Raw genomic sequence first — 8543 nt, 5'->3', positions numbered from 1 at the left:
GTTTTTTATGGTTTGCTGTCACTTTTGTGTACTTTGAGGCTATTGCTAGCTGCTTCAGTGCAGGGATGTATTGCAGGAATATTCCTACCACCCACTGTGCCGATTCATGTGTCACAACATGAATGTGTACTAGTAAAGCCCTTGATCACAAACTGGTGAGTGAGTGTTATCAATGCAAAGATTATTTAAGATGGGTTACTGTTCAAGGAAACTTGAAATGTCCTGAGATCTTACTGTTCATATATGAAAGAAACTTCATAGAGGCTTGCCCAAATTTGATAATAAGCCTAAAAATTATACATGGCATTACCAATACTGAGGTCTACGGCTGAAAAAAGCTCTTCTAAATTATGAATTAAAAAATTGAAATCAACCCATACTGGAGAAAATCTGAATTATCTTTCTAATCGAGATTATACTATGAAAGTGTTGTCTTATAAAGATGTAATCAAAGACATACAAAAAAGTAGAGAGGAAACTTCTAGAGGTGTACATGACAGGAAATGAGTAAAATGTGTTATTGTTTGTGGTATTTTGTTATTATTTGTTGTATTGATGTTTGTTGTATTTGCCAGGTTTTAAAAATTTGTAATTGTGATTCCTTTTCATTTTGTATAAAAATATTTAAATTCTTGTCCTGATAAAATATAAAAACTATCATTTGGAAGTAAGACTGTACCAAAAAAGGCCAAAGAAGAATCATCCACTCTATGCCTTCTCTTTTATGTGGTCACTCAGAAATATAATGTTATCAACTATGATTATTGTTGCTTGTTGCCTCACATTATTTTTATCCATGTATCCACCATAGTCTACTTGCCCTTCCACACAAATTAGAGACCTCTTTTTCATATACTGATAAGTCACATACCTACGGCCTGGTTGGAATGCTGAAATTCTGTGGCATGTTGTCTTTTGACTGACATCACCCATTTGGTATGCTTCACTTGCCCCTGATTCTTCTCATTTGTTGCTAGAGAAAATAATATGACCGTTTGTGTTTTTTCTCCCACCTGTCTCATAACAGTCCTGACCCACTCACCTAAGTAACTGCACACGATTCAGAGATCTTTCAAGAATGAAACTGCTAGCTATTTTAGACTCGTGTCTGACAAAACTGAAGTACCTGTAATGCAAGTCTTCAAAACATGGCTTCTATTTTCCTTTTCCTACAATCTAATCTTCAGTCTTTTCCCAGCACAGGACTCATGCCTTCTTCTCTCACTCTTACAGTTTTTTTCTCATACCCAATTTTGTAATCATAATTTTGTATCCTTTACTTTAAAGAGTATTCCCCCCTCCAACTTGTGTTAACTTCAAGCCCTACAAAATCTGATTCTTCTCTGCTCTTGTGACTCTGAGCAAGTAATGTGAGATACTAGTTTTCTTATCTGGAAGGCTGGAATCACCATCTCTGCTAACTTAACTTTGCAGAGTTCTTGTGAGGAAGTGAGATGATGGAGTTGAAAGGACTTTTTTATTAGCTATAAAGAGCCATACAAATGTAAGTAAAGTGGGATCCCTGCTTCCTCCTCAAAGAAATGGGACTTTCATTTCCCCCAAGAGGTTATGTTCTCTTTTCAGCATTCATACTTTACATCTGGGATTATCCTGATTTGCAGGACGGGCCATGATCCCTTTGGAGAGCTTCACATAGATGATAAGCAGCCCCAAGCAGAGTAAAAAGCCTAGGAAAGAATGATGGTGCCAGCACAAGCCCACCCATTACCACTGTTGGAAAACCAACTCATTGGGTTCTCTCTGCTGGGGGTGATGAACAGAGCTGCTTCTGATACTAAGGATAGCATTTAGCATTTAAATTCAGTAATATTCCAAATATTCAGTACTTCTGGAGTCGAACCTGAGAATTTTTCATATCTAACAAGTTCTCAAGAGATGCCTATGTTGACAGTCTGCTAGATAGAGAACCCCCGTGTTTCAATTCATCTTCAGCTATCATCATTGATATATCTCTGTTTTAATATGAGAGTCACATCCTGATCCTGGGGTGGGAACCTGGATGTTTGGACAATTTCTAGGTTGTCCATTTTTTACATTTTAAAGGTATTTCATTTGATTAAAATATTTGCTTAAATACTTTAATTTATCAAATCCAAGATGCCACTGATTGTGAGACACACCTGGGTTTAAAAAAACAAAGCTCAAATAGTTGAGTGACTAGCCCATATTCACAGATTAGGTATTTTCAAGCAAGATCTGTTTGATCCCACCCTCTCAGATACCAGTTCATTGCTACAAGCTGCTTCTATATAGGTTTCCTCTTCCTATTTTCGTGTCTGTTTTAAGTTGATGAATCCAGCTCATAGTCATAATTGCCTGCAAAAATGATTTTGTAGATCAGATGTCTAACATATACGTATGCATAGACCTTTAGTCAAAATGCATACTTTATCATGAATGTATGGAAAGTGAGGAGTATACCCAATGCAATAAAATGTGCTTTAAATGGACAACTCTTCAATAGGAATTTTAAATATTTGAAAATGTTTGGAATACATAATAAACTAGTTTATCACCAATCAGACTGCTCACATATCAAATTAAAATGCACCACCTGAACTTAGATATTTTATTTCATGGTAGAAAATTCAAGACTAATCTCTTCAGCCAGAAAGACAAATAGTAAAATAAATGTTCTCACGTTGCAAATTGACAATGCCAGGCTAAATCACTTTCCAAGATGTAGTTTTATATATATTTTATCAGAATTCAAAATTACATTGTTCATTTGCTTTTGTCCATTAAATCTTAAAGTTGAGTCGATTTCCATGGGGCTTCTGTGATTTAAGATTTTAATGAAAAATCTGGTTCCCCCACGGGGTTAGTCTGAGCATGGGTGTGGAATGCCAATCCACTGTCTTAAAATTGAACACCTTACCTGAGTTTGTGATTTTTTTTTGGCGTGTTTTCTTTTTAATTTGTAGGCCAAGACTAAAGTGGGGGTGCAAGGGAGAGAGAGAACGAAAGAAGATTCTTGGAACAGGAATCCTCTGTCATCCTATAGTAGACAAAAATATTAGGATAAAATAGCTAGAATTTTCAAAGTCCAAGTGGTGATCCTTACCTTACTGTTTGGGGAAATGTGTGTGTGAGAAGGTAATTTTCATGTAATGAACTCAGAGCCACAGGATATCTAAAAAACCACATGCCTAGAGGAAGAATCATCCCAGACAACCTGACAAGTGGGTAAGAGCAGGTGACCAGCGCTGGGAGGATTTAAGGGAACTGCGGGTCCAGCCTATGTTAGTCATCACTGTGGCTCACATGGGCTCAGAGCTAGCAGCAGTCCTCAAGGAAGATCCATAATTCATTCCGCCTGAAAATATTTATTGAGCACCTAAGAGTTAGGATAGGCGCTGGGAATATAAATAAAGAAGAATATGATTTGGCCCTTGCCCTTAAAGAGCTAACACTCCGGCGGGGGGAGTCAAACGTATAGATAAATTAGTGTATTACAACCTTTAACACAGACGTTTCGGTAAGGTACGGTGGAAGCATTAAGAAGGGAGAGGGAAAGTCTCTGAGGGGCCCAGTCAACCGAGCCAGACTCCCTCCAGGAGGGGCAGGCTTGATGGGTTAGCAGGTCAGCAGTTCTGGGCAGGGGAAACCAAGGGACGAGCGGAAACGGCGCGGGCAGAGGCGCGGAGGCGTGAAACTGCGGGTTCTGCCTGGGATCGCCCGCACGCTCCTTTGTCTCCAGGGGGCGAAAAGGTGGCGAAAGCCCGTCGGAGCCCTCACGCTAGGGTAGGTCTAAAGAAGTCTGGGAACGTAAATCCTAGCAACTAGAGAAGCCCGGCAGGATCGAGCCCGGGGACATTCCGAACAGCTGAAACGGGAGCCGCCAAGTTTCCCGCAGGAGGGGTCTCCGGTGGCGGCGGGGCTGCCGGAGTGGAACGGTGCGGTCGCGGACACTCGGTCCTCAGGGCGCGCTGCCCCTGGTTCGCGCCCCGACGGCTGGCCCGCGGGTGTGCCGAGCGCGCAACGCCCTCACCCTGCGTCTGGAGCCTACCTGCTCTTCGGGCACTGCTCGGGGACTCGCCCGGCGCCGCCGACAGCCGGGCGTCACAACGGTCCGGGGGCCCGGCCCAGCCCAGGGGCTCGCGGCCGCCTGCCCAGCGCGGGCTCCTCACGCGCAGGCCCGACGCGCACGGATGCCCCTCGCGCAGGCCCAGACCCGCGCGCCAGGGGCCCAGACCCCGCGCCGTCAGAGGCCCAGGCCCCGCGCCGTCAGAGGCCCAGACCCCGCGCCGTCAGAGGCCCAGGCCCCGCGCCGTCAGAGGCCCAGACCCCGCGCCGTCAGAGGCCCAGGCCCCGCGCCGTCAGAGGCCCAGGCCCCGCGCCGTCAGAGGCCCAGACCCCGCGCGCCAGGGGCTCAGACCCCGCGCGCCAGAGGCCCAGACCCCGCGCCGCCAGAGGCCCAGACCCCGCGCCGCCAGAGGCCCAGACCCCGCGCCGCCAGAGGCCCAGACCCCGCGCCGTCAGAGGCCCAGACCCCGCGCCGTCAGAGGCCCAGACCCCGCGCCGTCAGAGGCCCAGACCCCGCGCCGTCAGAGGCCCAGACCCCGCGCCGCCAGAGGCCCAGACCCCGCGCCGCCAGAGGCCCAGACCCCGCGCGCCAGGGGCTCAGACCCCGCGCGCCAGAGGCCCAGACCCCGCGCCGCCAGAGGCCCAGGCCCCGCGCCGTCAGAGGCCCAGGCCCCGCGCCGTCAGAGGCCCAGGCCCCGCGCCGTCAGAGGCCCAGGCCCCGCGCCGTCAGAGGCCCAGACCCCGCGCCGTCAGAGGCCCAGACCCCGCGCCGCCAGAGGCCCAGGCCCCGCGCCGTCAGAGGCCCAGACCCCGCGCGCCAGGGGCTCAGACCCCGCGCCGCCAGAGGCCCAGACCCCGCGCCGCCAGAGGCCCAGACCCCGCGCCGTCAGAGGCCCAGACCCCGCGCCGTCAGAGGCCCAGACCCCGCGCGCCAGGGGCTCAGACCCCGCGCCGTCAGAGGCTCGAGGGCTAGCGCGTGCCCCCGCCGCCCCCCTCCCCCGAGCGTTCATTTGTGTTTATCCCCGCGCCTTGATTTTTATTTAATCGCCCGCACCCTTGGTTGTGAGAAGTTTCTGCCCTCGTGCTGCTGGAGGCAGGCGGTCTCCACGTCTGGGAACTCCCAGGCGCTGGACGGGAAACGTGGTGCGTGGAGTTGTCATCCACAGTCATGATCCGGACCCGGAGGAAGGAGCGGCCTTCCCGCGTCCTGGGGCCACTGTGGTCCTATCTTGGGGTGGGGGGGAAGGTCAACCTCCCCGCGCAGGATCGCCTCCTCTAGGGAACCCACACGCTCGCGCCCCCGCCGCCGCCGCCTCTCCGCAGGACTGCAGGGGGGCGCACGGCGGAGGGACGCGCCCGGGCGCCCGGGCCAGTGCGCGGACAATGACCCCTTCTCCCCTAGCCGCCGCCTCCCCCCGACACCGCCCCCCTCGAGCCCCCGGGCGAACCTATTAGCCATTCAGCCCGACAAAACCCCGCGGCCCGCGCATTGTCCCGCGGAGCGCCCGGCCGCCGTCATTAGCCCTGATTACGCTGAGCCGCCTGACAGCCCCGCGGGCCGCCGGGCGGACCCCCCACTCACCCCGCCCCGGCCGGCCGCACAAAGGCAGCGGAAATCGCCGCGCACCCCGCGTCCCGGCTGAATAGAGCGAAAAGCTGCTTCTCCTCTCCTCCCGCCCCATTCACGTTGCCTTTTGATACAATATTTTTTTCCTTTTTTGTTAAAATTAGGGAGAGAGACCGAGGTCAAGGAAGATTTTGCTTGAGCTCTTTGCCTGGCATTTGTTTAATGTAAACAAAGAGCAAGTCCTCCCCTACCCCGGCGTCTCTTCCCCTCCCTCCCAGGTTTTTATAAACACACCGGGGACGGGAGAGGCGGCGGCGGGGGAGCGGGCGCGGCCGGGGGAGGCGGAGTGGGTCTTTAACGTGGAGGCGACGGGAGCTGCGGCCTTTGGGGAGCAGGAGCCATCGCGCTTTGGGTGGAACTGGCGGGAGTTTGAAATACGTATAACCGGTAAAGGAGCCCGAGCTAGGGCTGGGGTTTAATCCTCACATGGGCCAAGTCTGCTGAAATGTAAAAATGCAGCTTCTTTCCACTTTGCTGGAGTAACTGGTGTTTTTGTTTTGTTTTGTTTTGTTGTTGTTTTTTGGAAATTGTTACAGGAAAGGAATTTCAAGAAAGAAAGGAAACCCATCATATGGAGATTTCTCCAAATTCAGGAAACATCCACATTGCTTCCTCCTGAAATTAGAACAAACAAACAAAACAAAACAAAAAAAAACCCACCACCTTTCAAGACTAGGATAAACAAAAAATTTTTAAAGGAAATGAAACGTTTACAATACCTGTCCACGGGAAGATTTGGACCAACTTCCAACATGTGATCATGAAAGACTTGATTATTCACAAAAGCAATTAGGTGCCACCGGGTTTCACATAAACATTTCTTTAAAGTCTCTTAAATAATAGGCCACACATTAGATAAATCTCCAGATTGGTGAAACAGAATAGCTACTTTTAATGTAATCCTTAGGCAGCTTGTTACTTAAAGCAAATTAGATGTATTTTTTAAAAAGATATACTTGAAAGGCTTTCACCAAAGCAGGAAGAAAAATCTTCCATCACTGTTTCCCTCCCCCCACCTTTTTTTTTTTCTGAGCAATTGTTATTTAGAAATTATTTGTAAAGAGAAAGCTTAGTTCTTGGCACGAGCCCCTTTTTCTTGAGAATGCAGAGTGGACATTTCCTTTTGCTTTTAGGCCTCATTTGAACTGGTGAGTGGGATGGGATTTTAGAATCTCAAATTCCTTTACATAAGTCCACTAATTAGTCCTTTCCCTTCCCCGTTGGATCTGGAAGCATCAGCTTAAGAGATAAAATTTGCCAACTATCTTCTTCAAATGCTGGTTCTGGACAGCTCCATAATTAGGATGGGGTGAGGCTGGGGAACCAGGCTGGAAATCCCTTGATTTTTCCATTGAAGTACAGTACTCTTTGGCAGATTCAGGACTAGAGTGAGGCAAGGGAGGCACCTAGAGTGCAAAATTTAAGGAGGCACTCAATCCCGGTGCCTTGCACTTGCTTGACCTTTAGAGTGAATGCCTCCTTAAATTTCAGGTGCCTCCTTTGCCTCCTCTGGAGAACTGGCCCAGTTTCTTGGCATTCTAGGAACTACCGGGGACTCTGGGAAACATAACAAAGTCTGGAGGAAGCTCAGCCATCCAAGCCTTTCAGGATTCGCAGTAGGACTTTTGCTTGCTTTTTGGAAGAGCACAGCTTGATCACATAGACTTCCCCACTCTTCCACCTAGAGCTCTTGTGCAAGAAAGAGAGTGTTGATTGTCAACAGATCTCTGGATAAGGGCTGCTGTCTACAATGACAACCACTTATAAAGCCCCAATGAGGCCAAATCTGTTTCAGCCATTGAGAAACCAAAAATCAACCTTTATTTATGTTGCAGGCTTCCCCGTATATCTTGCCATTTGACTGCTTTTTGTCTTCCGTGACTTCACTTATTTTTGTTCCGTTTGCACATTGGCATATCCATCCAAATAAGTTAGCAGCCTACTGTTAGGGACAGAAAGGCAAATTGAAAGGAGTCCAATGGGGAGGAGAGCTTGAGGAGGGAAGTTCAGCTCAACTTATTTAAATATCAATGTCAAATTGTATAATATGCTATCCTTTTCACTAGGAAAAAAAAAAGGAAAGCTTAGAGACTCTCTGGATAGCATTTACATTTTTAGTGCAAGAACTGTGTGTGTGTGTGTGTGTATGTGTGTGTGTGTGTGTGTGAGTGCCTGCATGTGCCTGCACACTTAGGGAGGGCAAATTAAATACTAAGAATATTTATATTTTTAATTGAAGCCATTTCAGGACAATGAAGCTCTTGGTGATTTCTTTCATCTTTAATATAGAAGTCAAGATTTAACTGAGGCTTTCTATTTCACCTCAATATGTGACATGATTACATTCTTCCCGCATCGCAGTATATTCCTTTTGTTGAAAATAATGCATTTGATTAAAACCTGCTTCTGCGGCAAGAAGATGCTAGTCTAGTTATTACAACCTCTCCTATCTCCTTTTGTCTACATTTAATGAGTTAAATCCTAAATGGAGTATATGCTCACTCTAGCATGATCGTGAGTACCTTCTGCTTTTGTATGGGAGGGGGACTCAGAGGAGATGGAAAGTCTTTCTCACTGCAGAGACTGTCAGATTAATCTTACATTTTTATCAAATAGGATTCACTATTAAGCCCTAGAACTTGGCTTTCTAAATTGTTCTTGAAAGCCGTTGACACTTAATAAAAGGGAGTGTCAGGTGGATAAGCCATAGTTACCTGTGCTGGGGATGTGGGGAGTTGCCTTATAGGGGATGATCACTTGCCAATTTCTAGGTTTAAATATATCATGCACATGTATGTGCATACATACATACACGCAATTTGACTTGGAAGGTGGTTATGGACTTAGCATAAAATATACCAGGAGACAT

The 8543-nt window shown here is 48.0% G+C and overlaps 1 pseudogene across 1 annotated transcript; it reads right to left on the bottom strand.

Moving 5' to 3' along the window:
- Nucleotides 1-708: 708 nt before the first annotated feature.
- On the bottom strand, nt 709-5217 carry LOC307098300 (single-stranded DNA-binding protein, mitochondrial-like; annotated as a pseudogene). The gene is made up of 2 exons: nt 5102-5217; nt 709-1139 (listed from the first exon to the last, which is right to left on the bottom strand). The product of its transcript is annotated as a single-stranded DNA-binding protein, mitochondrial-like (transcript).
- Nucleotides 5218-8543: the final 3326 nt, after the last annotated feature.

This window comes from Cnephaeus nilssonii, assembly GCF_951640355.1.
Source record: "Cnephaeus nilssonii genome assembly, chromosome: 4".
Classification (NCBI taxonomy): Eukaryota; Metazoa; Chordata; class Mammalia; order Chiroptera; family Vespertilionidae; genus Cnephaeus; species Cnephaeus nilssonii.
This window is presented reverse-complemented; position numbering and strand designations above follow the sequence as displayed.